The 18,321-nt window shown below is 38.5% G+C and overlaps 1 protein-coding gene across 2 annotated transcripts in view; it reads right to left on the bottom strand.

The window, feature by feature from the left end:
- BTBD10 (BTB domain containing 10) overlaps positions 1-15,028 on the bottom strand; it is a 72,482-nt gene extending 57,454 nt beyond the window's left edge. For both annotated transcript variants that reach the window (XM_059408039.1, XM_059408040.1), the window contains exon 1: positions 14,848-15,028. The gene's annotated coding sequence lies outside the window, so the exon portion shown is untranslated. The remainder of the gene's footprint in view (positions 1-14,847) is intronic.
- Positions 15,029-18,321: the final 3,293 nt, after the last annotated feature.

The raw sequence follows: 18,321 nt of genomic DNA, 5'->3' as shown, positions 1-18,321 counted from the left end.
AGTGGGTTAAAGCCTCTGCCTTTGGCTCAGGTCATGATCCCAGGGTGCTGGGATCGAGCCCCACATCAGGTTCTCTGCTCAGCAGGGAGCCTGCATCTCACCCCAACCCCGCCTGCCTCTCTGCCTACTTGTGAATTCTGTCTGTCAAACAAATGAATAAAATCTTAAAAAAAAAAAAAAAAAAAAAAAAAGATGCTAGAGCAAGTTGTACGTTGTTCCTGTGCTCCAAAACTCACCCTAGCAAGCCAAAAAAGCCTCAGCTGAAGCTTCCATATACCACTTACTCCGTGTCTCTCTCCTACCTGCATAGTTACTACACTCTTACTTACACTCTTACAATTCTTCATGTCCATTAAAGTTTGGGTGTTCTTTAGGATTCCATCATCATTTGCTGGGCCCAGGGAGACACCAGACAAAACCATGAGACCAAACCCTTGACAACATCAACTGTTTTATATACTACCTACACTCTGTCTTCATTATCGCTACCTGAATTCTTCAATAAGCACCCCAAATTCAACAACAGCAGGATCTTTCTTGGCCTCCCACATCAACTAGTGTCATCTCTATTCACTAAGTCAAGAACCCTAAAGTCATTCTTGACTTCTTATTTCCCAACATCAAGTCTACTTCAAAACATTCTTTTGGGTCCTTCTCTCCCCCCTTTTTTTTTCTTTTAAGATTTTATTTACCCATTTGACAGAGAGCACAAGCAGGGGGAGCCGGAGAAGCAGGCTCCCAGCCCAACAGGGAGCAGGATGTGGGGCTCGATCCCAGGATCCCACAGACACTTTACTGACTGAGCCACCCAGGCACCCCTCTCCTTTTTCATTCTAAGGCTGCTGACTTCATTAAAACCTTAACATCTATCAATAAGGCTCCTGGTTAGCCTCATTCTAAAAACATTTAATCCTTCTGTTTCCTGACCTAAACTCCTTATTATAAAAAGTTCCTTTATAAATAAGTTCCTTATTATAAAAAGTTCCTCTAAAATATGACTCTTAGGGTGCCTGGGTGGCTCAACTGGTTAGGTATCTACCTTGGGGCTCAGGTCACGATCCCGGGGTCCTGGGTTCAAGTCCCGTGTCAGGCTCCCTGCTCAGTGGGAAGTCTGCTTCTCCTTCCTCTGCCCCTTCCCCCACTTGTGAGTGTACCCGCACACGCGCGCGCTCGCGCTCTCTCTCTCAAATAAATAAATAAATGAATCTATCTTTTAAAAAAATAAGATAAAATAGGACTCTTGCCTCCCCAATGTCTACTTCATATAAGGCAAACTAAAGTTTACTATTGTATTGATCTTGTAATCAAAAAAATAATTACTGGACTACTGGAAACAAAGTTCTTAGAAAACATGTCACAGTTCATTGCTATTTTTAGGCATGACAGAAATAATCACAATTCTAAATAATTTAGAAATAATCTGTACAGAGGCTGAAACAACTGGGTGTACTGGCTAGGGACATGCACTCAGGAGACTGCCAAAAATCAGCTAGGAAAAAGGCAATTGATTACTCTTCTTCTCTTGGATATTGCCATCTAAAAAAGGGTGGATGGAGGAATAGAATCTTCAGGACTACAATAAATAAATAAGTGGCCTTTGGGATATTATTTCCAGGTAGTATTAATTAATGGCAATGAACCACAGAAGGATTTTTTTTAAAGATAGTATATAGAAACTATTTATTGTCTTTACTATGTATCAATGAGCTAAGAAGTTTAATTTTCTCTTATTTAAAGCTTGCAGCAACCTAATATTATAATCCTGTTTCACAGATGAGGAGATTTTTGAGCTAAGATTAGAATCCCAGTCTAACAAAAAGCTCAAGTTCTTTCCAATGTACCAAGCTAGGTACACAGAAATTCACATATTTGCTCCTATCGCCCGCAGATTTTGTTTTTTCTTAAACTTCAGCCAAATTTGGCTTTGTCCATCCTGTTGAGATCTCACTCTAAATAGTGTTATTATATAAAAACTTCCGTATTAACATAAAATTGTTTTTCACTCTCAAACTTTGCAAACAAAGTAATTCAAGTATGGTGGTTACTGGAGAGAAAGACCTGACAGGTAAAGGGGAAAACAATGAAAAGAACAAAATCACATAGTGATGCCAGGGCTATGAGCCTAGGACTGCCTTCAGCTGCACAAAAAGGCAAATATACAGAAGATATTTCATCTACATCAAGAAGTGGAGAGGCTGGAGAGAGTGAATACTGCTACATATAATTGTGAAAGAAATAGAAGAGGGAGAAATAACTTTTAAAAGAAAAGTAGGGCACCTGGGTGGCTCAGTTGGTTAAGCGACTGCCTTCGGCTCAGGTCATGATCCTGGAGTCCTGGGATCGAGTCCCACATCAGATTCCCAGCAGGGAGTCTGCTTCTCCAGCCAATCTCTCTCCTCTCATGCTCTCTCTCTCTCTCTCTCAAATAAATAAATAAAATCATTAAAAAAAAAAAATTTGAAAAGAAAAGTAAACCAGAGGGGTGAAAAGAAACTTCCCACAAAGGCAGTCAAGTGAAGTGATCACGTGAGCCCCTTGTAGACAACAATGATTTATTATCTGGATAAAATATTTTTAAAACTGGAGTTTAAAAGCATTGGCAAATGTCCCAAAGCACAAAGTAGTGGGGGGGAAAAGCGTATCCTGAAAGGGAACAGACCTGTAAGTTCAAAGGGAAGTTTTTATGCTGAGTGCCCTTCCCAACCCCTATAAATATGGTGAAGGAAACCAGACAGCCATACAGCTCAAAATAGTAGAGAAAACACCAAAGCTGGAAGTGCAGCTGGAAATTCAAGTCAGACTTATTGGGAATGAAAGAACCACAAAGGTACTGACCCAAAAATCTGAGCATAAGGTGTGCTTAGCTAAATTAATCATGTACCAAAGGGAGAGCCCAAGTAGCCTCTGCAGTAGACTATAGAGGAATTTACCCTTGAAAACTGCAGGGCATAAGATCTAGGAGTTGGATGCTTTTTAAACTGAGTGCATTCCCCAACCAGACACAGCCCAAGCTGCAGAAAGCTGAAGCCCTTACTGGCTTAGGGTGTCGGGGGCAGGCAGAGGAGCTAGAAATTAAGGGTGAGCTCCAAAATCTGAATATAATCTCAGCCCAAATTTTTGGCTAACCACCAAATCACACAGGTGGGAAAGAACTTTCCTCCACTCACTCCACAAGAGACCAAACTGAAAAACAAGTAGCTGGAAGAAGAACCAAGCACAGGTATTTGTTAGAATATACTGCTTGGGAAAGAATGTTTGCAGATTGAATCCAGGCAAGTTAATGTAACACTAGAACATAAAAAAAATAATGCTCATGACAACATTACAATGCTCTGATTTTAGCCAAAAATTATGAGATGCAAAGAAATAATGAAGTAAAAAGGCAATCAATAGAAAGTGACTCCAAGTAGGTCCAGACTTAGAATTTAGCAAATGATGACTCCAAACCTTATATGTAAACAATTAAGGGAATATATTCAAAGAACTAAAATAAGAAGGTGGTTTTAACGAGTTGCAGACAGGGAATCTCAATAGACAAGTGAAAACTATCAAAAAATGAAAAATTCAGTTCCAGCTGAAAAGAGCAATAACTAAAATGAAAATTTCAATTAGATGGGCACAATAGCAGGCAAGGTGAGAAAAAAAGGGAGGGGGGGCTTGAAAATAGATGAGTAGAAATTATCCAATCCATAGAATACAGAGAAAGACGGGGGAAAAAATGAATGTATCTGTACACATGTAATAATACAACATTTAAGTAACTGGACTTACTACTGATACACTCAACAAAGTGTAATTTCAAAAGTGTTATGGTAAGTTAAAGAAGCCAGACTCAAAGTTTGCATACAGATGATTCCATTTCTATAACATTCTCAGAAAGAAAGGAATATAAAACAGAACACAGTCAAGGAGAGCACAGTTTAATTTGGAGATGGGGGAGGAGGGCAGTTTGATGGAACTGTTCTGTATCTGGATTACGGTGGTGGTGGTGGTGGTGGTGGTTAAGCCACTGTATGCCTTTGTCAAAATTTGTAAGACCTGGGGGCCCCTGCCTTAGTCAGTTAATCATCTGACTCTTGATACCAACTCAGGTCTTGATCTCAAGGCTGTGAGTTTAAAAAAAAAAAAAAAAAAAAATCCTAAGACCTATACACCAGAGAATTTTACTGGATGTAAATTTTAAAAGAAATCTTAAAAAAAAAATTATTATTATTATAGATCCCCCCATATGATCATTATGCAAACAGTATGTGTTATATCTGACTAAATTTTGTGTAACTAGTTCCATGATATCAAATTTAAATGATTTATGTTCTCATTTAAAATCTATTCATTAAATACTTAGCACCTTTTCAGGCATTTTGCTAACTGCTGAAGATACTCACAGATTTAATAAAACTGCATGAAATTCCCCTTAAAAGTAGGGAACGTTGTCTATCTACAGGGCTTCCTTATCTAATCCCACCAAAATCTAAGACTTCCAAAGTCAATTCACATTCAGCCCTTCATCTCCCAGAGGTGACCCAGAGACAAAATCTCTGAGGTAACTAACCTTATGCAATTGCTATTTAAATTTTGCTGACTTCTTGAAGGCATTAATACTTCAAGAAATGTTTCGTTTGTTTGTTTCATCCCACCTTAAACAGATGAATAAATATTGATAATCTTTCCATATCTTACCCATTTTCTAATTACCTACATAGCATTGTAAAGAACTGGATGCTGTTTGTACTACTAAATTCTTAAAATAAGAATTTAAAAGACATGGTTTTTTTATATTCCAAAAACATCTTAAGTTTTGTTTCCTGTGCATACGCCCCCTTTTCCTTTTTTTCTATGACCAAATTTTGCCTTCAAAACTAGAAACATCTTAAACTGAAATAAATCACCTTGACATAAAATTTAATATAGACAAATCTCCAATAAGCTGATGAAGTGTCTAAATCAAAGGAGATTACATTCAACTCCTAAGAACCAGCATCCTTTAAACAAAGTCAGACTCTTAAATGTTTTCATTTTTCCTCCATGACCCCTTAAACAGAATTTTAAACAATATTTTTCCCCACTCTGGGAGTCTTTTAAAATACATTACGTATCTTCTTCATATAACTTTACATTTTGCCCTGTTATTTCCAGAACCTTCTAGTCCTTTGAGATTTTTTGCTTCTCTGCCATCAATTCAATAGGCTAGAAAAGGCCGTAAATATGATTCAAGTTCTAGACTACATTGCTATCCACAGAACTTTGTGTTATAATGAAAATGTTTTATTTTTGCCCTGTCCAAAAAGTAACCATTAGCCATATGTGGCTACTAAGCACTTAGGACGTACTACAACTGAGGAAATTTTTAATTTTCCATTTTAATTAATCTAAATTTAAAGAGCAGTATGTGGCTAGTTAACTACCATATATGCCAGCAAGTTAGAGGCAGAATATCAGTGCCTGGCACCACCACCCCCCTCAAAAAAGTTATTTTCCTCTAAATGTTTCATTTTAAGGACTCTAAAACTTGCCTTGAGACAAAATACTTGCACATACATATACACAAACTAGTTATCTTTGTGTCTAATATTATAGGTAGTGTTCAACTTTATTAAAATAAATTTTATTTTCTTATATTCAAAGATCATAAAGGCTTATTTCAAAAACTAAAAGTCGGTTGTACTGGTATATGAATAGACAAACAAACCAAAAGAAGAGAAGAGAAGGTCTAGAAATAGATCCCTAAAACATAAGAAAATTTGATATACGATAAAGAAGTAGCTTCTCGAATCATCTGAGGAAAGGACAGACACTAATAAGTGGTATTGGGACAAATGGATAAATAAACATCTGTGAAAACATAAAACTCAATCCATACCTCACAAATACTTGGATACACTCCAAAAAAATCAGCTATCTAAATGTAAAAATTGAAATCATACAATACTGCAAAAAACAGCAGGAATAATAAACACAACTTAAAGACTTTTTACTATATAAAGAACTCTTTAAAAAGAGAGGGAAAAAAAAAAAAAAAACAGATAGCTCCCCTCTCCAAAATAGAGAAGGATGCACAGTAGACATGGGAAATTCTCAGAAAAATAAAGGCAAATAAGCAGCCTTAAACCTATAAAAATATGTTCAACTCAACTCATAAGAGAAATGCAAGATAACACTTCAAATTTTGACCATATATTCTGTTGATCAGACTGAAGAAATGGATATTCTCTGCATTCTCATAACTGCTAATGAAAAACAATTCCCCATGGAGAGTAATTATGCGATCTCTAAATTATACAAATGTTTACCAGCCCCACTTCTAAGAATCTCCTGAAGATATAACTCTACAAATACTAATCAAATATTCAAAATATATTCACTGTGGCCTTATTTCTAATGGCAAAAGACTAAAAACATCTGAATGTACATCAGCAAAGACTAAACAAATAAAATGTGGTACATCTACACAATGAAATACTATGCATATATAAAAATTAAGGGAGGGGTGCCTAGGTGGCTCTCAGTCCATTAAACAACTGGCTCTTCATTTCAGGTCAGGTCATGGTCTCAGAGTCATGAAAGCAAGCTCCATCTCAGGCTCCAAGCTGGGCATGGAGTCCATCTAAGATTCTTTCTATCTCTCTCTTCCACTGCCACAGCCCTCCCACCTCACTGGTGCATGCTATCTCTTTAATTAATTAATTAATTAATTAAAGGAGATCCTCAAGTACAATTGTGGATTAATATCCAAGATATGTTAGGTGGGGGAAAAAAAACGAGTGAAAAACAAGTAGTACATGGTTTGTTAACTTTTGTGAATAAATTAAATATAAACACACACACACACATAAATACAAATATACATATATTTATTTTTGCAATAAGAATTAGAAGAATAACCAAGACTCTAATAGAAATGGTTACCTACAGGGGCAGAATGGGAATGGGGTGAAAGGAATACAAATATAAGCAAGACTTCTGGGTATTCTTTTTATATAGTTTTGATATTTGAACCATATATTTATATATTCTAAATAAATAACTAAAAAGTCTACTACTACCATGTCCTAAAGTGTACCATTTAATGTTTTTTTTTAAATAAACGGTAGATGTCCTTATAAATATAATTGCAGATTTAGTAGCAATAAAAAGGATTGCCATGTCACTCAAATTCATTCACCTCTTATTAACTACCTCCACCTAGAATAGTAATGACCAAGACATATTAAAATAGAATCTTGAAAGAAAAAGATGAAGCCATCCTCCTGGGGAAGTTTAGCAGACCAATGGTAGATTAAATATGTTTCAGCATTAAGAAAACTCCAGCCAAATATGTAATGAGATTTTTCAAGTAGGACTGAGGCACAGGGTGTTCTAAATGCACCTAATTCAGGGAACCTTGGATAATAAGTTGGATTTTCATATATATTTCATATATATTATGACTGATATATGCTAATCCACATATCAATCCTATAAGACACAGAGGTGTCTTTTATAAAAAATTGAGAAATTGGTTTAGGCTTAAAGGGATTATGTTATTTGCCTAATGTCACAGCAAATAAATAAATCAAGACACAGATACACATCTCTGTAGTCAAAATCAGTGTTTTTTCCACCATACTATACAGTCTTTCAAATTTAATATGCAACCCATCAAAATGCTATACCCAGAAAATAAGTGTGTTAGTGGTAGCACTTCAAATCCCTACAAGAAAGATAGATATACAGACAGATTCAAGGTTAGATAGATAGATTCTAAAAAAAATAACTGCTTAAAACTATTTGATAAGATCCTTTCCTTCTTCATGAGTCTCACCCAAATTCTAAAAACTTCACAGTACAACATAAAATCATTAAAAAAAAAAAAAAAACAACAACAACAAGGAGAAAATAAGTGAATGATTATCTGACTCTCAGAATAAGGAAGGAATTTCTAAGCCTCAAATCAAAGAAAAACACTATCAAGACAAAGACTGCTAGTCTGACAAACAAGAATGTGCTGCCAGCCAACTTATGCTAACATTCTCAGCAAAGACTGGTGAAAACTTCATTAGAGATCAGAATTAGGACTATACACAGGTTTCAAGAAACATTAAGTTAGACTACATAAAAATTCAAATAAAATATACCGTATTTTATTATACCAAACAAATATACCCAAAAAACCATAAGAAGTTTCATAATACAAAACAAAGAATTAAAATCTTAAATACATAAGGATATTTATATATCCATATTAAAATGCCACAACACTATGGGCAAAGGTCATAAACTAGCAATTTACAAAAACAAAATAGTGAATCAAAAATGGGGAACAGCAGAAATAGTCAACCTCAGTAGTAATACAAGAAACCCAAGTTAAATCTGAGATGTTTAACCTATCAAATGGTCAAAGATTTGTTGGTTGGTTTTAATAACAAGCAGTGATAGCTGAAGTACAGAGAAAATGGCTATTCAAGTTTGTGGGAACATATATTATAAAACTTTCAGGCTATTATGCACTTTGGCACAAGAATCCCTACTTTTAACTTTATCCTAACAAATACATTCATTAAAGCATTTATGATGATAGAAGGGGAGAGGAAAGAGGAGGAAAGAAATGTTAGTTTTTAAGTCTATGTATCTGTTATATCATTCAAATTTTATTTTAATTTCTCAAAAGAAAAATTTGAAGTCACTACATACGGAATGATCCCAACTGCAGGGGCAAGGGAGGGAGGGGGTGGAAGCAATTATCATTGTGCCATGGGATTATAGTGCCATTTTCTTCCTTGCTCTTTGCTAAATGTCCCAAATTGCATGCAATGCATTATACTTTAATAGTAAAAAAGAAATTACTCCAAAAATATACTTTTAGAAGTAATTTTCAAAATACTCTTACAATTTCAAAACCAACAAGTGTTTAAGACTGCTGTCAAACAGTTATCACTCACTGATGAATGATAAATGAAAGTAATGATGAAAGATGTCACACCACTTTTCTTCTAAAATACGACACTTTCTCCCTTAATGTTTTGAGTTCAACTAACTTAACAGCTGTATATATATATATATGTGTATATAAATAATGTATATATACTGTCATACCAGTATTAGATATACACTATGTAAACAGACAAAAAATGGAAACGAAAAAGGGATTTTAAATATATATAAATTATAATATATATAAATGAAAGTTCTACTTGGTCCTTCAGAAAAAATAAGTTCTCCATACATTCCCAGAAGTACATAACTGAAATAAACCACCCAGAATCAGGAGACTTGCAGATCTGAATACTAGTCTCAGCTTCCCCACTACCAGCTAGTAACTTCTATAAAAATCAGGTAAGAGGGTTTAATCTGCCCTTCCAAAAATTAGAGTATTAATGATTTAAAGTACTTTCAGTATTATGGTTTTATAATTCCACTACTTTCTAATAACTCAACATTCTTTCTCAAAAGAGAAACTCAGGCATTGTGAAATACTCAGAAGAAAATAATAGTGCCCCATAGCTACCATCTTTACAGAACTTCTTTAAGAAAACTCTAACAAATGAGGAACCAAAAGGACAGAGCAGATTGTATTGTTTGCTCTCTAGATGTGAGAAAAATCAAATTTAATCTTGCATCGCATAAAGCACACTGTCCTGAATGAAATAATTACCTTTGAAATAACACAGCATTATATGCAAGACCATTCAAGAAAATTATAAAAATACTTTGTTGTACAATTTTGCACCTGAGATCTCAGATTCATATTCTGAAGGTATCTGAACTTTAAAGCTTACTTGTAAGGAGATATTTAACATAGTCTATAAACACTAAACATAGGATAATTTTCTCACCTGCTATAGCAATACCAGTCAAAGAAATAAAAGGGAGACAATCCAAATTAATAAAAAGAATTTTATATTTAGAAGCAAATAACAGCATCCCAATAGATGATTTTTTAAATGGAAAACCATCTCTCCAATGTATTCTTTCCCTTTTTGCTGCTATTCTACCTAGCATTCAAATTACATAGAATACCAGCTATCAGTCAATGGATGCCAACATGAAAAGCACGAAAAAGAGCTTTCTATTGTTCAATGTTGACGAGAATAAAGAAAAAAACATTTTAATTCCTAGTGGAAGTCATATGGCAAGGCTGTAAATAACCATTTGAACTTGTTTCCCTGCAAAAGAGATAGCTGGATATAAATTTACCTGATGGATGTGTTTCAAGATCATAGGCTATTTTCTGAGCATAAACACAGAACAAAGTGCTAAGAAGTGATACTCACTTTACTATTTACATAGCATTTTTACATGTTTTATTTTATTTTATTCTCAAATTCATTTTTCATTCTCTCTCCATTTTTTATGTAAGGAAGCAAAGGCTCATAGAGGTGAAGTAACCTCATAGAGCTTACTAACATTTGGCTTTAAATCCAGATCTAAATGATCCCAAATAAAGTATTACAAGCTGATAAGTGTGTTTACAATTAAAAATGACCTCAGAAAAGTATTATTCATACTTTCTAATCAAGTACTTCAGTGATTCACTATGAGACTCTCATTCCGAGCCAAATACTAAATGTTAATCTCAATTTGCAATCAAAAATATTAATAGATAATTCATTTCAATTATAAAGACAAAAATAAGTACCAAGTGCCAGACATTTTTATATTTTCAAACAGAAAAATATAAACTAAGAATTAAGGGCAAAGAAAGATGCTTTCATTAGCAAAGATATCTTTCAGCATCTTAGTGATTTTTAGCAATCTACTGTGACATAAGGTCATGTATTTCACATAAAATCTTTCTTCTTCTATGATCAAGTTCATACTGTTTCAAGTACTCAGCTCACTGTATTGCCATCACCTATTTGACATTTACTAACCTCTAATTCTCTCCCAGGTTCTCGGAATTCTGATTGCCTTCTATCTCTGTGCTCTAGACTACTACCTGCTTAGCAAGGAAATGTTTCAAGTATGTCAAAGTAAACCAGAGAAAGCCATGGGAAAAATGCAACATTAGCTTGAACCCTAACAAACATTCTATCCAAAAGGAGAAAAAAAAATTCTTAAATAGTTCTTCCTCCATTAGTGAACACCTATAAACTACCTCTTCCTCCCTCACTGTGGGTTCATAACCAACAAAAAAACAAAATTGAGGAGTCAGACGGATAAAGATAAAAATACAGCTAAAACCAGTGGCCAAGAAAGCTTCCTATTATTTCAAACGTAAATTAAACTTACTTAGATTTGTAGATATACCATTTCCTTTTTCCTAATAGGGCCCAGGCTGCTCAGGTAAGTCTACCATACAGATATAAAGAGAATGTATATCCTAAGAACTGGGAGTTCCAAAAACAGAACCAGAAGGCACTGAGCAAAAACACTGAATCCCTTCTCCTCGTTTCACCTAATGCTTTCTTGGGAAGGCATTTCAGGGGGTTAAAAAAAAAAAAAAAAAAGGCAGGGCGGGGGGAGCTACTTCAAAGAGTTACTTACAAGTCATGGCAGAAGCGGGGTGGTAGGGGAGAATGTTGCCCCCATCAACAAACAATCGCCACAAGTACACAACAGATTCTTCAAAAATGTTTTTAAAACTTTCAAAAAGCAACACCTCACAAACATAATACATATCTCCTGTTTCACTTCTTATTCTAGAGAGAGGTGGAGAGACTGGATGAAGAGATTAATAGACTAATTGAACCTGAGAAGACCGGGTTAAAAGGAAGAAAACCAAGTTTGCAAACTACCGAAGAGGTCCTCATGAAAAACCAATATTCTCTGTAGTCCTTGTATGAGTTACAGTAAATTTAGCTGCAAAAGGCAGAGCTTTGTAAAACTGCACAGTAGATGAAAGGGTACTTCACCATTTTATCTTCCTTTTCAAAACTCTCTCCCTCACCTAGACTCCTCTCACCCTCGTCCCCTCCAAAGACTCCCCATCTTGCCTTCAATATGCCTAAGGTCCACTTCTTTCTGGGTCTGACCTCTAAACTTCCATTCCCCTCAGTCCAACTAAATATGAATCAGATTATGTGATTAAAGTATTTCCCACTAATGGGTAAATGTGCCTTAATCCACGGGGTTCAACTCTACAAATTATCACTAAACTCTACTATGTGTAATGCACTGTGTTTAGTCAAAGTAACTATTCTTAAAAGAAAAACTAACCACTGGGTTCAATTTTACAAATATCACTAAACTACTATGTGTAATGCACAACTAGTTATATCAAGTTTTTAACGTACGACGTAAAGAGGAGGATCATGAGTGCCTGCTTCACATTACACTCCCCCAACCCATTTCTTTCTATCCCTATACATCCTCCCCTCACCCCATCTGCCAGGAACAGAACCCAAGAAATTAATATTGCTTCCAGTAAGAGTCAATGACCGGGAAGACAATGTGCCATGGCAGAGCAACCAATAAACATTCAAAACTACAGATCAGTTATAGAGGGTCTCCTGAATTTAATTTCATGTGTTAATTACAAGTACAGTAAGAGGCCTCTCAGTGAATCAATTTCCTTACAAGATACCTGTAAATTAGCTTTGTTCAGAACCTTTAGTTATTAAGCCATAAATACTGAGAAATTTCTTTGGTTGTTTCCATGGTTAAAACAAAAAAGTACCAATCCCATTTGCTATACTGACTTCAAGGTTATTAAATTCGGCTATTAAATTTTTTTTTGATTTTGTGTTTTATTTTTTTTCAATGTTTCAAAATTCATTGTTTATGCACCACACCCCAGTGCTCCATGCAATACGTGCAACCCATAATACCCACCCAGGCTCGCAATCCTCTACTCTCCTCCCCACCAAAACCCTCTGTTTCTTGGAGTCCACAGTCTCTCATGGTTTGTCTTCTCTGATTTCTGTTTTGAATTTGACATTTTTCTCAAATCCTCCTACGTCAGAAATTCCAAACTGATATATTTGTTTTAAATCTTCTTTTTTCTCTCAGTTGTAAAATTTATTCATTCTGACCTAAAACAGAGGTCCAAAACTGGAAAGCAGGATACTACTGACAAGCTTGGGTTTGGTTAGGCCACATTAGGTTATTTTTAATTGTTTTAAGCAGTTGTCAATATTTTTAACAATCAAGAGACTGCATGTAAAAATCTAGATTTCCTGTGTTCTATTAAAAAGGCTGAAAATTGGGCCCACATTCACGTATGGCACTAATCAGGTGGACCTCCTAACTGAATGTCCCTCTAAGATGAGGCATAAGCTCCCTACTTTCAGTTCACTCATTCTCATCTGCCTAGTACCTGCAGGCATGTGAGTTTGCTATTCTTAACATACTCCTATGGAAGGTGCACATTTCCCAGCTCGCTCTCACATTTCACCAAGTCACCTAAACATAAAAAACCACAAAGCAGATCTTGCCGGTTTACAACTTAATAGTTAATAAAAATTTTTCACAAGGCTTAGAAGAAAGGTAAGAAAGATAAAAATTCAGACGGGTAACGGGTGACATAAAGGTAAAAAACCCATCTGAAAGCTTTTCTGGGAGGGGAAAAAAAAAGGTGAAAGAACTCAAAAACACAGAGACAATAAAAACCTTCCTGATGGAGCACTTTGTTAACTAACTCCATGATTCCTTACCATGGAGCTCCATGCTTCAGATCCTCCCCTTAACTTTCTCTTTATACATAACAATAGCAGATAGGTCATAAAATCTGAGAAATTTGGGGATATTTATAAAACACATTTACACCTTTGGAAATAATTCTCATGCACTTTTGAAGTCTTCATCAACATCAAATTCTTTCCCAAGTATTTTCTACGGCTTTCCACTTTACATTCGTGACAACTACAGTCCTCATTTTCAAGGCTTGGACTTCAGTCCTGGACGGTTTCTCCAGCACAGAAACTTTTTTTGGCCCTTAAGGTTGCATTACTCATTAGACCTCTTATTCCAATCTCTACAGTCTATTTCATTCAAAATTTACCCTTAACCCCCTCTCTAAAAATTCTTGATCATATTTGTGCGGGGGGATAAAGGGGATGCCTAATTGCCCCCCCAAAATCAATACACTGGGCTGCTTCACTGGGATTTAAATAAAAAGCATGAAAACGCTTGAAGATTAAGACATTTTAAAAATGATTTTTATATGCTAAGTGCCCAAAGAGACAAGTGAGGCTCTAGCTTTGGCAAGTGTGAACTTTTCATCATGGACTCTAAATACTGACAACTACTGTACGAGACCTAGGAGACCCAGGGATGGTCTCCTTGACCCCACACGAGCCAATTACCAAATGATGTCTCCTCTCCCTGCACCCCGTCCTCTTCCTGCACCACCCTAAAAAGCGTGTTAGGGGACTTGCCTCTGAAGAAGAAAAAAATGGGCAGCTTTTCTGTGCAGTGTTTGGGAAAACAAAGCTTTACCATACGCGATACTGTTAAAGCATAAAACCACGCAGCACCTTACAGGAGTCTCACTCCTCTTCACCCAAAGGGGAGAATACCTGCTACTCTATCCCCTATTGTGATGCGCCCTCCTGAGGCTGTCGCTACGTTAGCCCAGCGGTGACAGGAAAAGGGGCGGGGCACGGGGCAGCTCAGCCCTGGGAAGGAGGGATGAGGAGGGTATCGCCTTCATCCCCGGAGAAAGGCCTCGGGACTCCCAACCCAAAAACAGCACCCCGAAAACCCAAGTCCCATCCTTGCCACTCCGAACCGGTTACCAGCTGCCGGAGGCCAGAACACCCCCGCCCCCACAGTCTCCTAGCAGGGTCTAGGACGCCCAGACCACCGCCACAGCAGCCGGGCGCTCAAGCCCAGATTCGCCCTCCGCCCCCTTCCTCCTTTGCCCAGCCAAGCCCAGCCTCCGGCGCCGCCCCCACCGAGTTCCCCAGCTGAGCCCAGTCACCCTCGAACCTGCAGTCCCTCTTGTGTGTCCACGGAGGGCCCAGGCAAAGGCGGGGGTCAGGGACACCCCCGCTTCCTCCTCAACTGGATCCCTCCGGAGGTGTCTGTGGCGGCGGCCACTCAGGCGGCTGCGGCTAGCAGAGCCGCCCGGGCAGGTTACAGGCCGGCTCTTAAGCCTCTTCTCGCGAGAGCCCTGAGTCTGAGGAGGCGAGGCTAGTCGTGTTCTCGCGAGAATAGCAGCTCAACGCCCGGGGGTGGGCGGGGCGCCGAGGGTGTAGGCAGTTGAGGGAGCGGCAGTTTGGGTTGGGCTTTGTGCCTGGGGGCTGGGGTCGCTGAGTGCTGGGCGCCTATCCTCACGGACGTTAGTCTGGGGTTGGAAGGAGATCCTCAAATCTGAGTGGCTGCGAACAGAGTTACCCCCAAACCTTTGAGTCCCACGTTTTTCCTTCGACTTCCTGTCACCGTTAGAAAAAAACGGACAGCGTTTCCAACCCAGAGTTGTAGAGAAAAAGCTCTGGGACCCGGTGTGCCCAGGGAAATCGTTTCCCTCGATTGAGCAAACTCCGACACCGCCCCTGCGGGCTCAGCTGGCGGGTATTAACCCACCTGGGTCCGGGAAAGGCGGTCGTGCGCACGCCCGGTGTCCGCGGCTGTTTGTTTTTAAAAGCTGGCTTGGCGGGAACCGGGCTGCCGGCTGAAACTCCAGCAGCTGGACCGCCCAGCCCACGTCGAGAGGGACGCGGGTCGCACATTTTGCTCCTGGGGGCAGAGGGTCGCCGGTTCACGGAGTTTCAGTCCAACAACTTCACTGAGCCTACGGTGTGTCAAACGCCGGACGCTCCGTAGGGCTTGCGGCGGGGCGGGGGGGAGAGGCGGGGTGTGAGAGAGGCGGTCTGCGCTCCCCGAGCTCACACCGCGTGGGCGAGGGGAGCCGGAAGGTGCGAACCCACTCTGCGGGGATAAAAACCGGGTCGCTCGCCGTGAGCTGCGGGAGCTGAGAGCGAGCTCTGCCTGCCGTGTGGAGGAAAGACTCCACCGGGCAGAAGGATGAGTAAGAGTTGCCCAGTTTTGAGAAGAGTAGGAGGGGCGTTGCCAGCAAGAGGACGCAAAAGAGGAAGAGGATGGGTTTGAGTAATTTGGTATGAAAACAGATCTTGCGGAAAGAACTGGGTCGAAGAGCTTGTGGTCGTTGTTTATTTCGGAAGAGAAAAAGTTCTCAGTCTCCCACCTGTGAAGTGTTTTTCCAAACCCAGGTTTATGCTAAGGAGATGAGTTTTGCTGCACGATACAGGATAGTGACTATCCTCGTCCAAGTACCGTCACGTATCAGAGACGCGAGGGAAACAGGTTATTATTACAGTATGCCAAATTACTATTGCCAACATCCTGCTACTTCGGAAATTCCCAATAATCTGAGGATTTCTAAGAAGAGGGATCTAACAGAATTTTTGTTATACAATGACTCCCAGGGAGAAAGGTTAGAAAAGTCCTCGGGCAACAAAACAAAAGCTTCACCAGTCTTGATTTATTGTCAAAATTTTCTTCTGTAAGCTGAAAATCAAAGGAAGTGATTCGATAGTCCAAGTTAGGTTTAGAGAGGTCTGTCAAACAGGAATCCCTTCCCTATATTAAAATAGAAGCTATAATTTCCTACAGAAAGACTGGTATTCTATAGAGCTCCCACCAATCTCCCTTTAGACACGTTATTTTCATATTATATATATTTATATATACAGGAGTTTAATTTGACTCACTCTATCCTCCCCACAAGTAATTAGGAAAACAAAAAGTAGCTGTAACCTTGCTGTGGACCAATCAGGTGTTCTGCTTAGCATAATTCACAAGTTCTAGTCCAAGTTCCAGAAAATCTCCAGGAAACATTGGAAGAATCATGTCAGCAAGTATTTTAGATGAATATGGAAACTTTGCTCCATACTGGAATCCAAACATTTACCTTGCTTTGAGAGGCCTATAGCTATTTCATTCTGTTATTCAAAGGAAGGAAGGAAGGAAGGACTGAAGGAATGGAGGGAAGGAGGGAAGAAGCAAGGAAGTATAAAAATCCAAGGAAGCTATCACTATCATTTGCTTAAAAAAAGTTAACCTATCAAATATTACTTTGGGGAGCATTGATAACATCTATATGTCTAATAGGTAATGCCATTAATTAAGATCATCACAAACTGTACAATCATTTGTGTTAGCTGGCTGAATGAGGCAAGGTTCATACCCCTAATGAAAATCTTCTACAATATCAATCACAATACGCACCAGAAAGATTACAAATAAAGAGAATTTTTTTAAAGATTTTATTTATTTGAAAAAAGAGAGAGACGGAGCCTGAGGCAGGAGTGGGGGATTGGGGGAGGTGTGGCAAAGGGAGAAGGAGAAGCCGACTCCTTGTGGAGCTGGGTGCGGGATGCAGGGCTTGATCCCAGGATCCTGAGATCATGACCTGAGCCAAAGGCAGCCGCTTAACTGACTGAACCACCCAGGTACCCTTTATGAGAAGTTTTATACAGCAGCAATGAACAAATAAATTCCTTTGGTTGTCTCTATTATTGCACCACATAGCATGCTAAGACAAGATTGTTTCACAGCAGAGAAGAAAATGGACTTCTCGTTGAATACTTGTTCAACAAATTAATGATAAGCCACAGACCCAAAATCCTATTTAACTTTAAAGCCTGGGATTTCTTTTTACTCTAAGGTTTGACCACTGTCACCTAATGGCAGGAACAGAAAAATCACATTAACACCAATAGAACGCTATCCCTAGGCGGCAAACATATAGATTAAGACCCTGTGTAAAAATTCTAGGGGAGGCACAGGCATTATTAATATGCAGATTCTACTGACTTTAATGAGATGTGTAAGTAACAAAGGGAAAGCAAAACAGGTCATAAGGAAATAGAGATGATAATGCTGTGGGAAGTCAGAGATAGGAAAGATTACTTTTAACTGAAGAGATGAAGAGGGTGCAGGAAAGGGGGAGGATGGGTGTTTGATCTGGAGCCTTGAAGAACAGATAGGATCCATGCATGAAGAAATAGTAGGAAAGGACATTTTTTTTTTTTTTAAGTAAATTCATTGCCCAACGCAGGGCTCAAATTCATAATCCAAAGATGGAGTCCCACGCCTGGGTGGCTCAGTTGGTTAAGCAGCTGCCTTCGGCTCAGGTCATGATCCCAGCATCCTGGGATCGAGTCCCACATCGGGCTCCTTGCTCCGCAGGGAGCCTGCTTCTCCCTGTGACTCTGCCTTCCACTCTGTCTGCCTGTGCTCGCTCTCGCTCGCTCTCTCTCTGACAAAATAAATAAATAAAATCTTTAAAAAAAAAAAAAAAAAAAACAAAGATGGAGTCCCAGACTCTACCAACTGAGCCAGCCAGGTGCCCCAAGAAAAGACATTCTTATGAAGAGACCAACAAAGGCATATAAATGGCTAAGCAAAAGAATGAATAGGAAGTTTGTTTTTTGGTTT

This window comes from Mustela nigripes, chromosome 1, assembly GCF_022355385.1.
Source record: "Mustela nigripes isolate SB6536 chromosome 1, MUSNIG.SB6536, whole genome shotgun sequence".
Taxonomy (NCBI): Eukaryota; Metazoa; Chordata; class Mammalia; order Carnivora; family Mustelidae; genus Mustela; species Mustela nigripes.
Note: the sequence above shows the minus strand (reverse complement) of the source record. Positions and strands in the feature narration are given on the sequence as shown.